This window comes from Stegodyphus dumicola, chromosome 10 (assembly GCF_044657685.1).
Source record: "Stegodyphus dumicola isolate Sdum_Otavi_A_Nest chromosome 10, ASM4465768v1".
Lineage (NCBI taxonomy): Eukaryota > Metazoa > Arthropoda > Arachnida > Araneae > Eresidae > Stegodyphus > Stegodyphus dumicola.
The window spans coordinates 170027335-170045053 of NC_140777.1; positions in this window are offsets into that span (position 1 = coordinate 170027335).

A 17719-nucleotide genomic window follows, 5' to 3' on the forward strand; every position below is an offset into this window, starting at 1 on the left:
TTGAATTAAATAACAGTACCGTTCTGCATGACTTTAAGTATTTCAAATAGCTACACAGCGCTTGCTATTTTAACAGAGTTCGTTTGTTACCACCTTCGCGTGAAATCAACATCTATCATCATCGTCTTTCGCCTCCCTCTCGCCGCAGGCGCATACGTGATGCCCTCTAGTAGCTGCGTTGAACTAACGGATACCACACATATTCTTAAATTTTCTGTTTTAGTACCAAAAGGAAATTAATCAAAGCTCTGCTATAGGTCGTAAATGAGATCAACTAGATACACGTAATATAAAGTGCAAAACTATGCAAAATCTTTCGCAACCAATCTGCACATCAAAATTTATTGTTTTACCAGCGGGCTGCAGCCCAAAGGAAAATTTGTATGTTTTTATTACCCGTCAAAAGAAAATGTATGAAAACATTTTAATATTGAAGAAATTAGTTCTTTCTTTCCAAGCAACAACCAATTCGTAAATTCGTAATTGCCCAACCAGGAAACAAAACCCTTTGACACTTCAGGTTAATAGGTATGACGATATGATTTAAATTTAATGTAAGATAACAACATTTTCTCCATATCAATAAAATAATTAACGAGGCATTTGTTTTTAGATGGAAAGTAGACACTAAAGTTCGTTATTGCGTTTATTGGCAGTCAGAAGAACAAGTTCGTACAATAGACACACGGGTAGTTTGGCGCTCGCAGGCGCCCTCTTGCAAAGAACAAAATCCAATTTTACATAAGGCGCGAACATGCCGCCCAACTTAAAATACTATTTCAACATTCAATGGTTAAAAATTCAGTGGTTACACAATACAATATTAAAATCGTGATATAATACTTAATTTATAATACATGAATTAAAACTCAAATTGGCAATGGACACAATTTAGTAATATTTCTTTTGACCATGCTATCGGAAGTCTTAATAGTCACAACCCTAACAATGTTATCAATACCAGAATGCAACTGAGTAATTCTACCCATTTTCCATTTAGTTGGAGGTAAGTTATCTTCCTTTATGAGACACAGATCATTAACTTGAAGATTTTTAGTTGGCAAAAGCCATTTTGGTCTTTGTTGTAATCGACACATATATTCTTTGTGCCAACGCTTCCAAAATTGTTGCACCATTTTTTGAATATGTTGCCATCTAGTGAGATGGGAAACTTCAATGCAGTTTGGTTCAAGAATACTTGTTAATGATCTACCAATAAGAACATGACCAGGCGTCAACGCTGATAAGTCATTTGGATCATTAGATAAACGTGTTAAAGGTCTCGAGTTAAAACAAGCTTCTATTTGTGTGAGAAATGTTTCAAATTCTTCGTATGTCAATCTCGCCTTGCCAACTACTCGTTTTAAATGGTATTTTGTTGATTTTATGCCAGCTTCCCAGAGTCCACCCATATGAGGCGCACCTGGAACGTTTAGATGCCATTTAATGCCATTATCAACCAAATATCTACTAACGTTTTGGTTAAAAGTTGCAGCTCTAGCAAGCCCTTCAAATTCCATGAGTTTGCGTTTTGCTCCAACAAAACTGGAATCGCAATCACTATATATATCACTGCTTTTGCCTCTGCGGGAAATGAACTTCTTAAGAGCTGCAATAAAGCATCTGCTGAAAGATCAGTTACTAATTCTAAGTGAATAGCTCATGTCGTAGAACAAACAAATAGAGCTATATATGCCTTTGAATGACCTAGAGCCACGACCCTTATTTTCTTTAATTTGAAAAGAACCTACGTAATCCACTCCGCAGAGCAAAAATGCAGGAGCAGGGGAAACGCGACTAGACGGCAAATCGCTCATCAAATTTATTAGTGACCAGATGCTCTAATTTTGCAACACTTTATACATTTCCAAACTAAATCTCTGATAACAGCTCTACCATTTATGATCCAATATTGTTCTTGAATGCAAGATTGCATAAGTTGTGGACCTGCATGCAAAAGTATTTCATGGTAATGTCTAACAATGAGATGTGTTAAAATGTGCCTATTTGGAAGCAAAATGGGATGCGTAAAGCCATATGTAGGGTTTGCATGTCGCAAGCGACCGCCCACCCTGAGAATACCTGAATTAACTAAAAATGGTTTTAAAGATAAAATTTTGCTTGTACAAGATAATGATTGATTTCTGCTTAAAGTGTTAATTTCATTTTTAAATTCAGCATGTTGCATTAATTTAATGAACACATGCATAGCTTTAGTTAATTCACTAGTTTTTAAAAGTCCATTTATCTGATCTTCTGAATGTCTACAGTTATTTACAAACCTCAGACATAATGCTATAACACGTTTAAGTTTGGTGAGAGAAGAATATTTATAAAATAAATCATGAGCGTCTGTCAGGTGACTGGCAGCAGTTGTTTACTGTAAAGCACATCTTTGCTCTGGCACAGAATCATTCAGTAGTGGTACAGATAATACTGGCTGAAAAGGAAATAAATTATACAATAAATCTGGACCACGTAGTCAAAATGAAGTAACCAGTGCTGATGATGACACACCACGAGTTGCAAGATCAGCAAGATTAGTAATTCCACTCACATGATGCCACTGAACAGGAGAAGATAAAGTCTGGATTTTTGCTATTCTGTTGGCGATGAAGGTCTTCCATCGGCTTGCATGAGATCCTATCCAGACTAATACAATAGTGGAATCAGTATGGAAATAAGCTTGTGATATAGGAGTATTTAAAGCTCTACAGGTGAAATCCATCAATTTAGTCAACAGGAATGCTCCAAAAAATTCCAATCGGGGAAGTGATATGGTTTTTAGTGGTGCAACTCTTGTCTTGGCTATGGCCAACTGAACATTGATTTGTCCAGTATCTAACACAGAACGATAATAAATTGCAGCGGCGTAGGCCTTCTCTGAGGCGTCACAAAACCCGTGCAGTTGAAACTGGTTATATGATTCAACCAACAAGAATCGTGAAATTTTGATACTTTTAATAAATATCTTCCGTAAGTTGTTTCTACTCACATTCAATATCTGGAGGAACCTTTTCATCCCACTGCAACTGATGTTTCCACAATCTTTGCGTGATCACTTTATACTTAACCGTGATCGGTGCCAACCATCCAAGTGGATCAAAGGTCTTTGCGCTTATTGAAAGTAATGTTCGTTTGGTTAAGACTTCAGGATATGATGAATTGACTTTGAATAAAAACATATCTGAAGCTGAATGCCACAGGATACCTAACGTTTTTATATTATCATAATTGTCTATGTTTAAAGAAACATTCGATATGCACAAATCTGGATATTCAAGACTTCTTTGCTATTAGAAGCCCATTTTCTTAGAACAAATCCTGCACGTGACAACATCGGATTCAATTGCATTTGTAATTCTATAGCTTCGGTAACTGAACTGGCTCCGGACATCAAATCATCAACGTAGAAGTCCCTAAAACACATCTTGGAAGCCAAAGGAAAATTAGTTGCTTCATCTATTGCTAACTGCTGTAAACATTTTACCGCAAGGTACGGTGCTGATGTAGTACCGTAAGCAATCCTAGTTAATCGAAAATCCTGAATTGGTTTATAAAGTCAATTGAGCCAGACTATTCTTTGAAAGTGTGCATCTTGTAGTATAATTTGTCTGTATATTTTCTCTATGTCTGCAGTTATAGCTATTCTGTGAATTCTGAAACGAATAATAATGTTGTTAGATCAGTCTGTAACTGTGGACCAACCATCAATTTCTTATTAAGAGAAATACCGCTAGAAGATTTTGCAGAACAATCAAATACCACTCGAAATTTATCACCATTTTTATTCGGAACTGAATGGTGCGGAAGGTAAAAACTAGAATTAGCTGGAACATCAATTTCATTTTCTGGAATCAATTCCATATGACCAAGTTGTTGATAATCTTCCATAAATTTGTAATATTGACTGGAAAGAGATTTATTCTTAATAAATTGACGTTCAGTGCTTTGTAAACGATGTACAGCAACATCCCTAGATGATCCAAGTTCATTGCTAGATCTACGAAATGGAAACTTAACAACAAATCTACCTGTTGAGTGACGAGAAAAATTCCGCTTGAAATGATTTTCACACTCAATTTCTTCCTTTGTGTAATGCTTTATCTCCGAAATTTCTTCCAATTTCCAAAATGTTTCAAGCTGGAACTGAACATTGGTACAACTAGCATTATTAGATACAATTGTTTGTGATACACTTTTAGTCTTGCCGATAATGACCTAGCCGAATATTGATTCCAAGGCTGTTAACGAATAATCTGGAACAGTTAAACATTCATGAAGCATTATCTCGCCAAATACATCTGCGCCTAAAAGAATATCTATTGAGCCAGGCTGGAAGCAATTTGTATCTGCCAACCACAAGTGTTTGAAAGATGTCAAAACAGATCTATCAACTTGATATTGAGGAAGGTCAAGCGTGATATTGGGTATAATTAATGTGTTAACTGAAATGCTTGCGTTTTTATAAAATGGAGATGTTACTTGTAATTGAACTGAACCTGAAACCTTTCCAATTTTTTGCGAGCTCAGGCCATTCACACTTATGTTTGCACTAGTACGCTTTAACTGCAATAGATTTACACAGTTCTCCCGAATAAATGAGCCCTGGCTACCTGAATCAATTAGTATCCTGCATTTTTGTAAATCGCCATTAATATCTTTAACATAAACAACCGCAGTAGGCAATAAAACTGCTTGCGTGACATGCACCGTGGCGTTATTGCTACTAATAGCAGAAGTTCCGTGTTCCATGGGTATATGACATTTTTCATCGTTTGAATTTTTCGAACATAACACTGTATTATGTGGCTTTGAACAAGATTTACACATGCCTGCACGACATTTAAAAATGGGATGCGTTTTACTATCTTTCAAACAAATAGCACATAATTTATTCCTTTTAATAATATCCCATTTTTCTTTGATAGGGAGTTCTAAAAAACTATCACATTTAAATAACTGAGAATGAGAATTACTCTTACAATGAACGCATACATTAGCTACAAGTTGGGACGAAAAAGCGTATCTGCTACCTGAACTGCGAGTTTTAATTTCAGAAAGCAAAACTGCCTTCTCCCTCTGGCACTTCACCAAAGAGGCAATAGCATTCGCTCTGTTCAAAATAAAACGCCTGAATTCAGCGAAAGCAGAAATTTTTTTGTTCGAATGCTCTATCGTCCACACTTTTAGTATTTCATGATCAAGTTTTCCTTTTAACAGAAAAATAATCATGGTATCCCAAGGCTCTACTGTCTGTTTAAGGATTTGTAATGTATCAATATACTCTTGTGTTGTATCGATTAATCTCCGCAAAACTGAAGCTGATTCATGTTTTAGAACAGGCTGTGAAGTTAATCTATTTAATGCTGCTGTTGTGAAATGAACTGAAGTAATAACCGGCGCGAGGCGCTGCTGTTTTGTGACGTCAGCCTGCGTGCTGAGTGTTTTCGAATGGTTTTGCGTGTAGACGAACGAAAGCTGAGCTCGGAAGAGTGATACTGTTTTGATGGAAATAAAGAATGATTTATTAAGAATTTTTTTGTCTTTATTCATAATGCACCCAGCCTCGGGTAGAGGCAGGCCCGCAACTGAACGAACTGTTTTAAATATATTTGATTTATATATTTTCTGTGTTCTTCGTAACATAGTGGTACCCTCGGTGGGACCGGGTGCTTTGAATTAGAATTTTCCGATTGAACTTTTGTTATTGAATTTCGATTTTGAATATACTTTGAAGATGGATTTGATCGCTTTAAAGGCTCAAAGAAAAGGACTTAGAATTGCGTTTTCGCAAACCTCAAGGAAAACCGAAAGTGAATTAACTAAAGAAGTAAGAGATTTGAAAATACTTTCGATTTTGAAGTGTCAACTTTGTGATAAATTCCAGAGACTTGACGTATGCCAGAGTGCTATATCGCAGCAAATTCTGCAGACTGAAGATGGAGAAAAATTATTTAGTGATGATTTTCAAGAAGCGGAGAATTATCGAGATAAGTTTCTAGAACAGTGTGCTCAAATAGATGCGGAAATACAAGCCTCTTCTCCTTCAAATAATTCCGAATCTAGGAAATTTAAATTGCCTAAAATTGAGCTTAAAAAATTCAGTGGTGAAGCTAAAGATTACCTGACTTTTTGGAGTCAGTTCCAGAAAATCCACGATGACAAAAGTATCGCCGATGAAGATAAAATGCAGTATTTATTGCAGGCCATGGAACCCAAATCGAAAGCAGAACGCCTAGTCCTTAGCTTCCCGGCAACGGCAGCTAATTATCCTAAAGCCATCGAACAACTAAAAGAGCGCTTTGGACGCGAAGATTTACTTGTGCAAATCTATGTGAGAGACTTGTTAAGCCTAGTGATGAAGAACGCTGTAACCGGAAGAGCAAAAACGGATCTACCCTCCCTGTATGATGAACTAGAAGGAAAATTGCGAGCGTTGGAAAGTTTGGGAAGAACCCAAGAAAAATATGGGGATTTTTTGACCCCCTTAGTGGAAAGTTGCTTACCAGAAGAAGTACTGATGGCATGGGAAAGAAGCAGAAATCACGACTCCATTGAAACTAAAGGGAATCGATCTTTGAAATATTTAATGAATTTCTTAAAACAGGAAGTTAAGGGGGAAGAGATGGTTCTCCTCGCAAGAACTGGTTTCGCTTCCCAACAGAACCATCGAAAGAAAGATTATAACCACGAACAGGTAAAGCAAAATGATCCCGTAACAGCATCAGCTCTAGTAAGTCTTGAGAATTCAGGTAAGAGTGTTTCGAACTGTAATTTTTGTGAAAAGAAACATTTTAGTGAAAAATGTTACTCTGCAAAAAAAATGACTTTAGCTGAAAAACAACAATTGTTGTTGAAAAAAGGTGCTTGTTTTTCTTGTCTGAAAAGAGCGAGTCATATTAGTAAATTTTGTCCTTTCAAAGGTAAGTTAAGTTGTTCTATTTGCAAAAGTTGTAATCATTTTGATGTAATGTGTAATCAAAAGCTAAAAAATAATGATCAGATAAATGTTTCAAAAGAGAGTTCTCTTTCTAACTGTAGCAGAAGCGAAACTGTATTTTTGCAAACGCTTTGCGTTCGAATTCGGTGTCAAGGTCGCGAGAAAATTATTCGCTGCATAATTGATAGTGGAAGCCAAAGTAGCTACGTTAGTGAAAATATGATGAGTCAGCTTAAAGCATCTCCACTTCGGGAGGAGACAGTTATACATGCACTGTTTGGGGGGGACGAAACGAAACCTAAACAACATGAAGTGTTTTCGGTCGAGGTCAGCAATTTAAAAGGAACATTCGCATGTAGTTTTGAGGCATTATCGGAAAAAAAGATTTGCGGTTTTATTCCTAAGGTTAAGGATAAAGAGATTTTGAATGAATTAAAAGAAAAAGAAATCGAATTTTCGGATCCATTGCGAAAGGAAATTGAAATTAACCTTTTAATCGGAGCAGATGTTATAGGAAAGTTATTGACGGGAAATTCTATTGAATTACAGTCCGGGGTAACGGCTGTCGAAACGAAACTTGGGTGGACGGTATTTGGCAAACGAAATTCGGGTGAAAAGGATAATATTTTGAAAACATTTTCAATGCATGTCAGGAGAATTCCTCTGAATGAGTTATGGGAACTTGAAAAAATAGGAATATGCGCTCCAAACGAAACTGTTAAAATGAATGAAAGTTTTAATTTATCTGAATTTGAGAACAAAATGAAAATTCTTCCAAATGGAAGATATGAAGTAGAACTTCCGTGGAAATGTGATACGACACATTTAACCGATAATAAAGAATTATCCTGGAAAAGGTATCAAAAGATGATCTATAAACTCAGATGTAGTAAATTTTTCGATGATTATCAAAATGTGTTCAAAGAGTGGGAAAGGTTGAATATTATTGAACGCGTACCAGAAAACGAATTGAATAATGAATGTCATTATTTGCCGCATAGGCCTGTAATCAAATTAGGAAGTGAAACCACGAAAATTCGTCCTGTTTTTGACGCTTCTGCATCTGAGAAAGGGAGACTCTCTTTGAACGAATGTTTGTGTAAAGGAATAAATCTTATTGAATTAATACCTGATATTATAGATCGTTTTAGAATGTATCCGATTGGTATTAGTGCCGATTTTGAAAAGGCTTTTTTAATGTTATCCGTCGCATCTAAAGATAGAGATTTTCTCAGATTTTTTTTCCCATGCAATGAAGAGAAATTAATTTATAGGCATTGCAGAGTTGTGTTTGGAGTTTCTTCGAGCCCCTACTTGTTGAACGCATCTATAATGCATCTATTAGAAAACTGTCCACGTCAATATAGTGAAGTTGCTCAAAAATTGAAATCGTCATTTTATGTGGATAATTGTTTATCTAGTGTTTTTAGTATTGATGAACAGTTTATGTTTATTGAACATTCCAAATTAATCATGTCAAATGGATGTTTTAACTTGCGCGGTTTTGAAAGCAATGTGGCTGGTACAAATGTTGACAAACATTCAGGGGATACTTCCGTTTTGGGGGTAATTTGGAATTTGGATAATGATACGCTGAGGTGCTGCACAGACACAGATACATTGACCTGTGATACAAAAATCACAAAGAGGACAATTTTGGCAATTGTGCAGACAATTTTTGATCCTATTGGTTTAATAACGCCAACTACATTGCTTCCAAAACTGTTGTTGCAAAAATTGTGGAAAGTGAAAATTGCATGGGATGATGAATTGTCTCCGAATGATGTAAATATATTTTTGAACTGGTTTAAAGAACTTAATGTTTTGAAAGATGTTACTTTGCCTCGATACTTGTTTATCAATGACACGTCTGAACTACATGTATTTGTGGATGCTTGCAAGGGGGCGTATGCAGCGTGCGTCTTTGTTCGATCAATATTTAATTCTGAAGTAAAAATAAATCTCGTACGGGCGAAGTCTAGAGTATCGCCTTTGAAATCTTTAAGCATTCCTCGCTTAGAATTAATGGCCTGTTGTATAGGTTCTAGACTTGCAAATTCTATTATCAAAGCTCTCAGTTTGCCCGATTTAAAAGTTACCTTCTGGTCTGATTCAACCACTGCCCTTTGGTGGATAACAGAGCAAGGAAATTGGTCCGTTTTCGTCGAAAATAGGGTTAAAGAGATTCGAGAGTTGACGCGAGGTCATTCATGGAGACATATCCCAGGGAAACTAAATATTGCCGACTTGTTGTCGCGCGGATGTTTTGCGAAGCAAATGCTTCGGTCTAGATGGTGGGAAGGCCCCTTGTGGTTACGAGAAAGCCCTGAAAACTGGCCCACTGGTGAGATTATTTATTTGCATGAAGAAGTAGAATTGGAGAGAAAAAAGATAAAAAGAGTGAATATTGATCTATCAAAAGACGCACCCCCTTGGCATCGAATCAGTGTATCCAATTATGATAAAATGATTAGAGTATTTGCATGGATATTTAGATTTGTAAATAATTGTAAAGGTGGTTCTGAAAAGAATGGAAAGATTGAACTTTCACAGTATGAAATTGAAAATTCTGAGAAAAATTTAATTCGTTTGGTTCAAAATTATTATCTGACTGATAAGAAATCTTATAATTTTATTGAAACGCTCATTGATGATGATGGTATTCTAAGAGTTAAAACGAGAATACTAAATAGAGATGACTATGAATCTTTTCTGTATCCAATACTGTTACCAGAAAAATGTGATTTTACTAAGTTATTAATCAGAAATGTGCATAATAAGAACTGTCATGCTGGTCTTCAGATGATGCAATGCATATTACGAGAAAGATTTTGGATAGTCAGAGCTAGAAAGGCCATTAAAAATGTCCTCTTTAACTGTATCGTTTGTAAAAGATTTAAAACTAAGGCCATGTCAAGCGAACCGACAGCTCTGCCGCCAGACCGAGTTACGGATTGTGCGCCATTTGAAATCATAGGGATTGATTTGGCCGGACCGCTGTTTTTAAAAAATGGAGGAAAGGTGTGGATCGCGCTGTTCACCTGCGCTGTGTACCGTGCCATTCACCTTGAACTCGTAAATTCTCTTTCTACTGATGCGTTTCTCCTGGCGCTTCGACGATTTGTTGCTAGGCGCGGACGCCCTAGAATAATCTATAGTGATAACGGGACAAATTTTCGGGGTGCGTCTAATGATTTATCAAAACTAAATTGGACTAAAGTAGTAAAGGAAACGGGAACTGAAAGTATAATCTGGAAATTTATTCCACCTACTGCAGCTTGGTGGGGTGGCTGGTGGGAGAGGTTGGTTCGTACAGTAAAAGAATTGTTAAAACGTACTTTAGGTAAAACAGTGTTATCATCTGAAGAACTTTGTACTATTATTTGTGATTGTGAAACTATAATTAATTCTAGACCCTTAACTTATGTTTCTGAAGATCCGCAAGAATTAGTACCTCTGACACCCGCCATGTTTCTTATCGAGAACAGAAATTCCAATGTTGAAGATCTTGATGAATTAAATTCGTCAAGTCTTAATAAGAGATTAAAGTATAGAACTAAATTGTTAAATGATCTGAGACAACGATTTAGAAAAGAATACCTTAGTCAACTGGTTCAAAAGCATAATGAAAAGCGATCTCGGGAACCTGTTGTAGGAGAAATAGTACTGATGGGGGATGATAACAGAAAACGTTTATTTTGGCCTTTAGCCCGAATTACAGAATTGATCCCTGGACGTGATGGAAAGATTCGTACGGTTAAACTTAAGACCCGGCATGGAATAGTTATACGACCAATACAACGCATCTTTCCTCTGGAGATACAGTCCAATGATAGAAACATAATTCCTGATAAGAAACTGGGTGCAGAGGAATCTAATTCTAGTGCTGGGTGTACGTTAAAAAAGGGTATTGCACCTGATAAAATGGTGATGCAACAATATTCCTCCTTGGGACGACTTGTAAAAGTTCCAAAAAGACTTGATCTTTTAAATAATGTTTGTTATGAGTTTGAGACTCAACCTGAGTCTCAAGGGGGGGGGAGGATGTTGTGAAATGAACTGAAGTAATAACCGGCGCGAGGCGCTGCTGTTTTGTGACGTCAGCCTGCGTGCTGAGTGTTTTCGAATGGTTTTGCGTGTAGACGAACGAAAGCTGAGCTCGGAAGAGTGATACTGTTTTGATGGAAATAAAGAATGATTTATTAAGAATTTTTTTGTCTTTATTCATAATGCACCCAGCCTCGGGTAGAGGCAGGCCCGCAACTGAACGAACTGTTTTAAATATATTTGATTTATATATTTTCTGTGTTCTTCGTAACAGCTGCGTTTATTATTTCTATTTCGTTTTCATAACATTCAGTAAGCGCTTCCCATGCCTTTTCATAATTCGCGTTTGTTGAACTGATTGTAGTAAAACAGCAGCTTCACCTTTCACAGAAAGCTTAAGGTATTGCAATTTTTGACTGTCACTTAATGTATTATTATTTCCAACACTGGCAAGAAATAAATCCCTAAATGATATCCAATCAACGTAATTAGAAGTAAACACTGGCAGTTCTACGCGAGGAAGTTTCAAGTGGCTTGCATTAGCATTCATTACATCTTTGCCTGAATTACTAAGTTTTCTTGATTCTTCCTTTAAAGTAATTTTTAATACATCCAATTTAGAAAACAGTTCATTCATTTCTATTTCATATTTACTAAACTCTGCGTCAGAACAAGTACCAAGAACGTTATCGTTCACTTCAACACTCAATGCACCAACATCATTTTCGTACACTTCAATGGCAGAAAAAGAATTTTCTTGATTTTTTAAACCATTTACTTGTGAAATTAAACGAGTCAACTTACCCTTAATGATTCGCTTTTGCTTTAAAATGGACTCCATATTCCTGCTGCTATTCTCACAATCCAGATAAAAAAATAAATCCGTTTTCCTTGCACGAAGTATCCTTCTATATCAGAACGTTAAACATGTCTTGACACATCATCCAAAGAACTGCGCTGGCTTAAGACGGACCATGTTATCCGGCTCCTAAGGACCATGTTAGTGGATGGAAAGTAGCACAAAAGTTCGTTATTGCGTTTATTGGCTGTCAGAAGAACAAGTTCGTACAATAGATATACAGGTAGTTCGGCGCTTGCAGGCGCCCTCTGGCAGAGAGCAAAATCAAATTTTACATAAGGCGCGAACAGCCTTAATACGTATATCGTATCAGTTATACTAACTTGAAACAGAAAGGCTGTCAACAGCAGCTATTTATTTAAAATGCTGACATTATTGAAAAATTTTCGACATACAATGACGTCACATGCATTGCTTGCTCTCTTCAACTTGAGAATATGACGTTATATCATAACAATACGTTTAAAGTTTGGCAATGCTATTTTTATTTCCTATTTTGTAAAACTTGCAAATATTATATTAAAAAATTCTACAATTTGAAAGCGAGCAATGGCAACACTTCTCGAAATAAAGCAGATTTTTATCTCCAGCGTGCGAGACTGTTGCCACTTAGAAACAAAAATGAAGACGAAAATTAGCGTTTTCAGAGATTTTAATTAATATCTCGGCTAAATAAAGTCGTACGAAGATGCAAATAGTCGAAATGGCTTCCCACGAATTTTTGGAATCTGTTATTACCTCCTTCGAGGCTCAACTTCCCGCCGTTCCGGAGGAGATAATGCCACAAACAAACAAACAAACAGACACGCACAGATTTTAATTGTTAACTAGTTAACTAGTTAACAAGTAAGTAACATATAATTTTCTCTAATTGTGAAGGAAATATGGAACGTTTCTGTTGTCCTTGCATGTTTCCGGTACCACATTTCTTGAATGGGAAGGATTCTATTGTGTAGAAGCTTTAAACCAACGTCCTTCAGACCCTATTACACTGGCAAGCGATTTTTCGCTCCAGCCTGAATTAAAATGACAACTGAACAAGTGACGGAGGACGTGGGCACTGTTCCTTTACCATAATACAGTACAGCACCACATCCACCATTATCCAGAACAGCCGATGGGGTTCGCTGTTATCCAACGGTCCATACCCCAGTATTTATTGATATCAAAGAAAAATATAAGAAATGCCTATACAAGGGCATTTGTAACATGCTACTTTTACATTCAAATATACATTCAAATAATACTAAATTAATAATCAAATTACTCTGGGATATAAATGCATGCAGAAAAATGCATAAATACTGTAATACTTACATACTAGAGTACATTCTATACTGATTATTGATAAATACTGAAAATACAACAGAGTGATTAGTAGTACCGAAATAGTTTAAAAATTGAAAATACTGAAAATTGGAAATTCTGAGAATATTGAAAATACGGTGATATTTGATGTTTAAGTACGTTGAGTACATTTTAGTTATTCTGAGTACAGGACAATGCTTTATGTATTCTGAGTACGCTTAATTATACTACAAAATAATAGCATCAATAATAACCCCGATAATGATTTACATTATATGTATACATGAAGAGTAAACGTGTTATAACTTGATATAACCGATAATGGCATACATAGTCAGAAATATAAGTGCCAATAGTGGTATGAGTGCCACAGTAGTGCTCATATTAATATTTTCTGTACATACAGTGCTATACAGTACTATTATAATACCAATAATGATATCAATATTAGTATTTCTAATAATTCTAAAATTAATACACAGTGCAAACAATACTGAACATTGTAATAAACTAGGAACAATTACATGGTTCAGACGCTATTGTTATATACATTACTGAAGCTGGAGGCTTGCTATATAGCAAATAATAGTGCTAATTACAATATACATTGTGACAATATGGTGTTAATATATAGCACGCTCACAGTGCAATTTTAAGGCCAGAATAGTACTGTGAGTAGTACTCCTGGTAGTGCTCACACTGTGCAGCTCAGTACAGTGTTACAACAAGTAGTGGTATAACTAATAGTATACCTGATAGCTCTAATTATATAACAAGATGCAGACAATAATGATACTAATGATACTAATGATAGGTAAAACACATTTTTCACTATTTCCATTGCTCGCATCACTGCTTACATTGTAAGCTGTTTTAACTATTTGCTATATTACTGTTTACAATACTTTACATGATAAATTACGATACTAATTTGTACAATACGTTACGTTACTAATTATACAACCACAGTACATTACTGTGCTAGTTATACAGTGCACACATAGTGTAACATTCCTCCATAGTCATCCTGATAGTGCACATAGTACTCCTGAAAGTATGCACGCAGTGCATCTCAGTACAGTACCCAAACCGGTAATAGTACTATTAATAGTACTCCTGAATGCTCTAGTTATATTATGACATGCAAACAACAGAAATGCCCCAAAAAAATGTAAAACACGGTTTCTACTTGTATTTCTACTTGCACGCATCGCTGCTAACTTTGTGCACTATTTTGACTTTCTGCTATATGCTGTTTACAATGTATTATACTATATATTATGATACTGATTATTACAATACGTTACATTACTAATTATGCGATTACAATGCATTTCAAAACTAATTTTGCAGCGGTGCACTCACTATACATTACAATACCGATTAATGCAATTCCTACATTACCAATTATACATTTACAATACTAATTATGCAGTGCACACATAGACTTTACACCGTATGTTAGGAAACTGAATCATATAATACAAACATTACCAATTATACAATTACGTATAATACATTATAATACTAATTATGCAGTGCACACATCATGCAACACTCCACCATAGTACCCTTGACAGAGCACATAGTACTCCTGAAAGTACACTCGTAGTGCAGATCACTACAATTTTATGACAAATAATAGTGCTAATAAAAATGTTCCTAAATGCTCTAATTATATTTTAAGATGCAAACAATAGTAATGCTAATAAGAGGTAAGACACAATTTTCACTTATTTTTCCATTAATAGGTGTCGCTATCTATATTGTACACTATTTGACTGTCAGCAATAATACTGCATACAATACATTACACTAAAGGCCCACCAGCGGTCGAGCGGTAAAGTCGCTGAACACTGGTAGTTCGGTCCGAGGTTCGAATCCCGCGAACGGGCTGGCTGCATGGGTGTTTTCGTGTTTTTCCCCGTGTGTAACGTGTATACGAGCCAGTTCCTCTTAAAGTCCTCCACGAAGGCGTCCCTCCCCTCTGTGATACTTCTTTGGCAATATGAAGCAACTCCAATGATGAAATACAGAAAAAACTTTATTTAGCACACAAAATAGCGACATACAAAACAAGAAGAAAAACGAATTCTAACATTTAAAAAATAAATTACATTCTTCGTGCGAGAGTCGCACGGGGCACTCGAGTCTGGTTTCAAATATTCCCATTCATAAATACCTTAATGTTCATTTATTTAAATTATTTAAACTACAAGATTTTAAAAATATTTAAAGCTGTTACACCTCCCTCGAGGCTTTGTCGTAATTAAATAACCTAACCTAATCTAACAATAAAATAAATATTAAGATAATGATTTAGACAAAACATTTCATTATCAATTATATATTGGAAAACTAATTTTGCAGTGCACACATGGAGCAACATTCCATCATAGTACTCCTAACAGTGCATTTAGTACTCCTCAAAGTGCGCACACGCAATACAACGTAGTACAGTAAATTTAAGGCCAGTAATAGTGTCAATAACAGTACTCCTAATTGTTCTAATAATATTATAAGATGCAGACGAAGGCTAAAATAACCTTTATGTTAAATCTTTAAATTAAATAGAAGGAGCCACCTGTGCGTATTAACAAAACTTCGCCACTTGCGAGTATTTGAAATAACACAAGTTTCAATTCAAATTCAAGTAATTAGTCATAGTTCATACAAAATGGTTTACTTAAGCTAGATTAATTATTTTAACGGCGTGTTTTTAACGTCAGCTAGCAAAATGGCTAAAACTGGAGTCATCTCTGGCAGAGCTGGCGATATTGCGTAAACTGCAATTAAGGCTGCTAAAGCTCTAACACTAAAAGCATTCAAAATCCTCGACTTAAATAGTCAAACAACTAATTTTCGTTTCTGGTAAGGACTATGGAAAGATGCTCTTGAACACATCTTACACAGGGAATATTTTACTGAAGAACCGTTACATTGATTAAAACAATTCGCGCAGCGTAGGAAGTTCAAAAGTTATCATAAAAAGTAAAATAAAAAATTAATCACTTCATAGGCAAAAGAAACATAGAGAAAACATAGAATAAGCTCTTAGAATATTGAAACACACACTGAAATTAATAATCTCTAAAGCAATGCATTTTAGAAACTGGATCATAAAGACGAATAATAAGATAAAAGTTTAAAAAAATCTGAAAGCTTTCAGATTTGATATTACCCCCAAAAGGGCATTTTTTTTTATTTACACACACATACACATTTCGAGAACATTTGGACTGACGCCCCTTTGAACTTGCCACTGCTGGCTTTGAAATCTCTAGTTTTTCAAATATTTGTTAAATTTTAACAAAATATGCATATTCGGGTAAATGAATACATTATTCAAATTTTGATGCCTCTAAGTACCGTCGTTTTTCCACAGTGCGAGAAACATACATACGTTTATGCAAATTCGTTGTTATTTAATTTCTTTAAATATAATACAAGACGATATAATATTTGGCGGCAACAATTTGAAAAGTGATTCAACGCTTTTAGTGATTCGACGCAAAAAGCCATTTCGAGACTAAATGCCGTTCTATGTTAGCCTTTCTTTGGGCTAATAACATTTTTTTTTTAAAAATTCAGAGAAGACTGGTAAACAAATCTATCTCCCACATTTTCCTAAAATTTCTTAATAAATTTTCGTTTTCGTTATGATTTGGATCATATCACCAGAAAGCAACAAATTATAATTTACCTTTCAAAATACCAAAATACAGAAGAATAATCTGCTTCCTTCCAACAATGAAAATCAGTTAAAGAAATTTTGAAGAAAGATCATGAAGCCAGACGATATATTTTCAAATGGCAAGAGAAATATAAGAATTTGTGCATTTCTACAGCTCATAGCAATGAACAAATGGGATACCGGCCCAGCGTGCAGAACCACTACACCACGAAGGCACGCTAGGAAGGCGGGAGGAATACCTTATATACTCCCCCTTTTAAAGGGCGACTGAGGTTTCAGGGGACCCAATTGCAAAATCCTGGGTGTGGAGAATCATCCTCCAACACCCTTTTAGTTCGGGCGCCACTGTAGAGACATTAGGTTAATTAGAAGCAGGAGTCATGAAATATTAGCAACGGTTTCGCCGGGAGTCGAAACGCGGACCTCTGGAATACGCGCCCAGCGTGCAGACCACCACACCACGAAGGCAGGCGAAGAAGGCGGGAGAAATACCTTATAACTTAAGATTTAAATTTAGTTTAATTTGAAATTTATTACTTTTGAGTTACGCTATAAATACTGGTTGCTTTTATAAGCACAAGAACTGCCTTCTGTTAAATTATTGGAATTCTTTATAAAAAGTGTGTTTTACACCCTTCCTATGTTCTCTATTTTCTTGCTGGACGTAGCGATAAGTCGATTGGATCCATCAAGAGTCTCGATTGAGCGTAAGCTTCCCAAGAAGGTGAGACTCTGCAAATTCTATTAGACAATTCTGGTTACATATTCTTTTAATTCCGGTATTGTTCAAAAGCTAATCTACGCTTAATTTTTTTAATTGTACAGTATTTAAATGATCACACCTGTGTGGCTACTTCATATAAAGAAA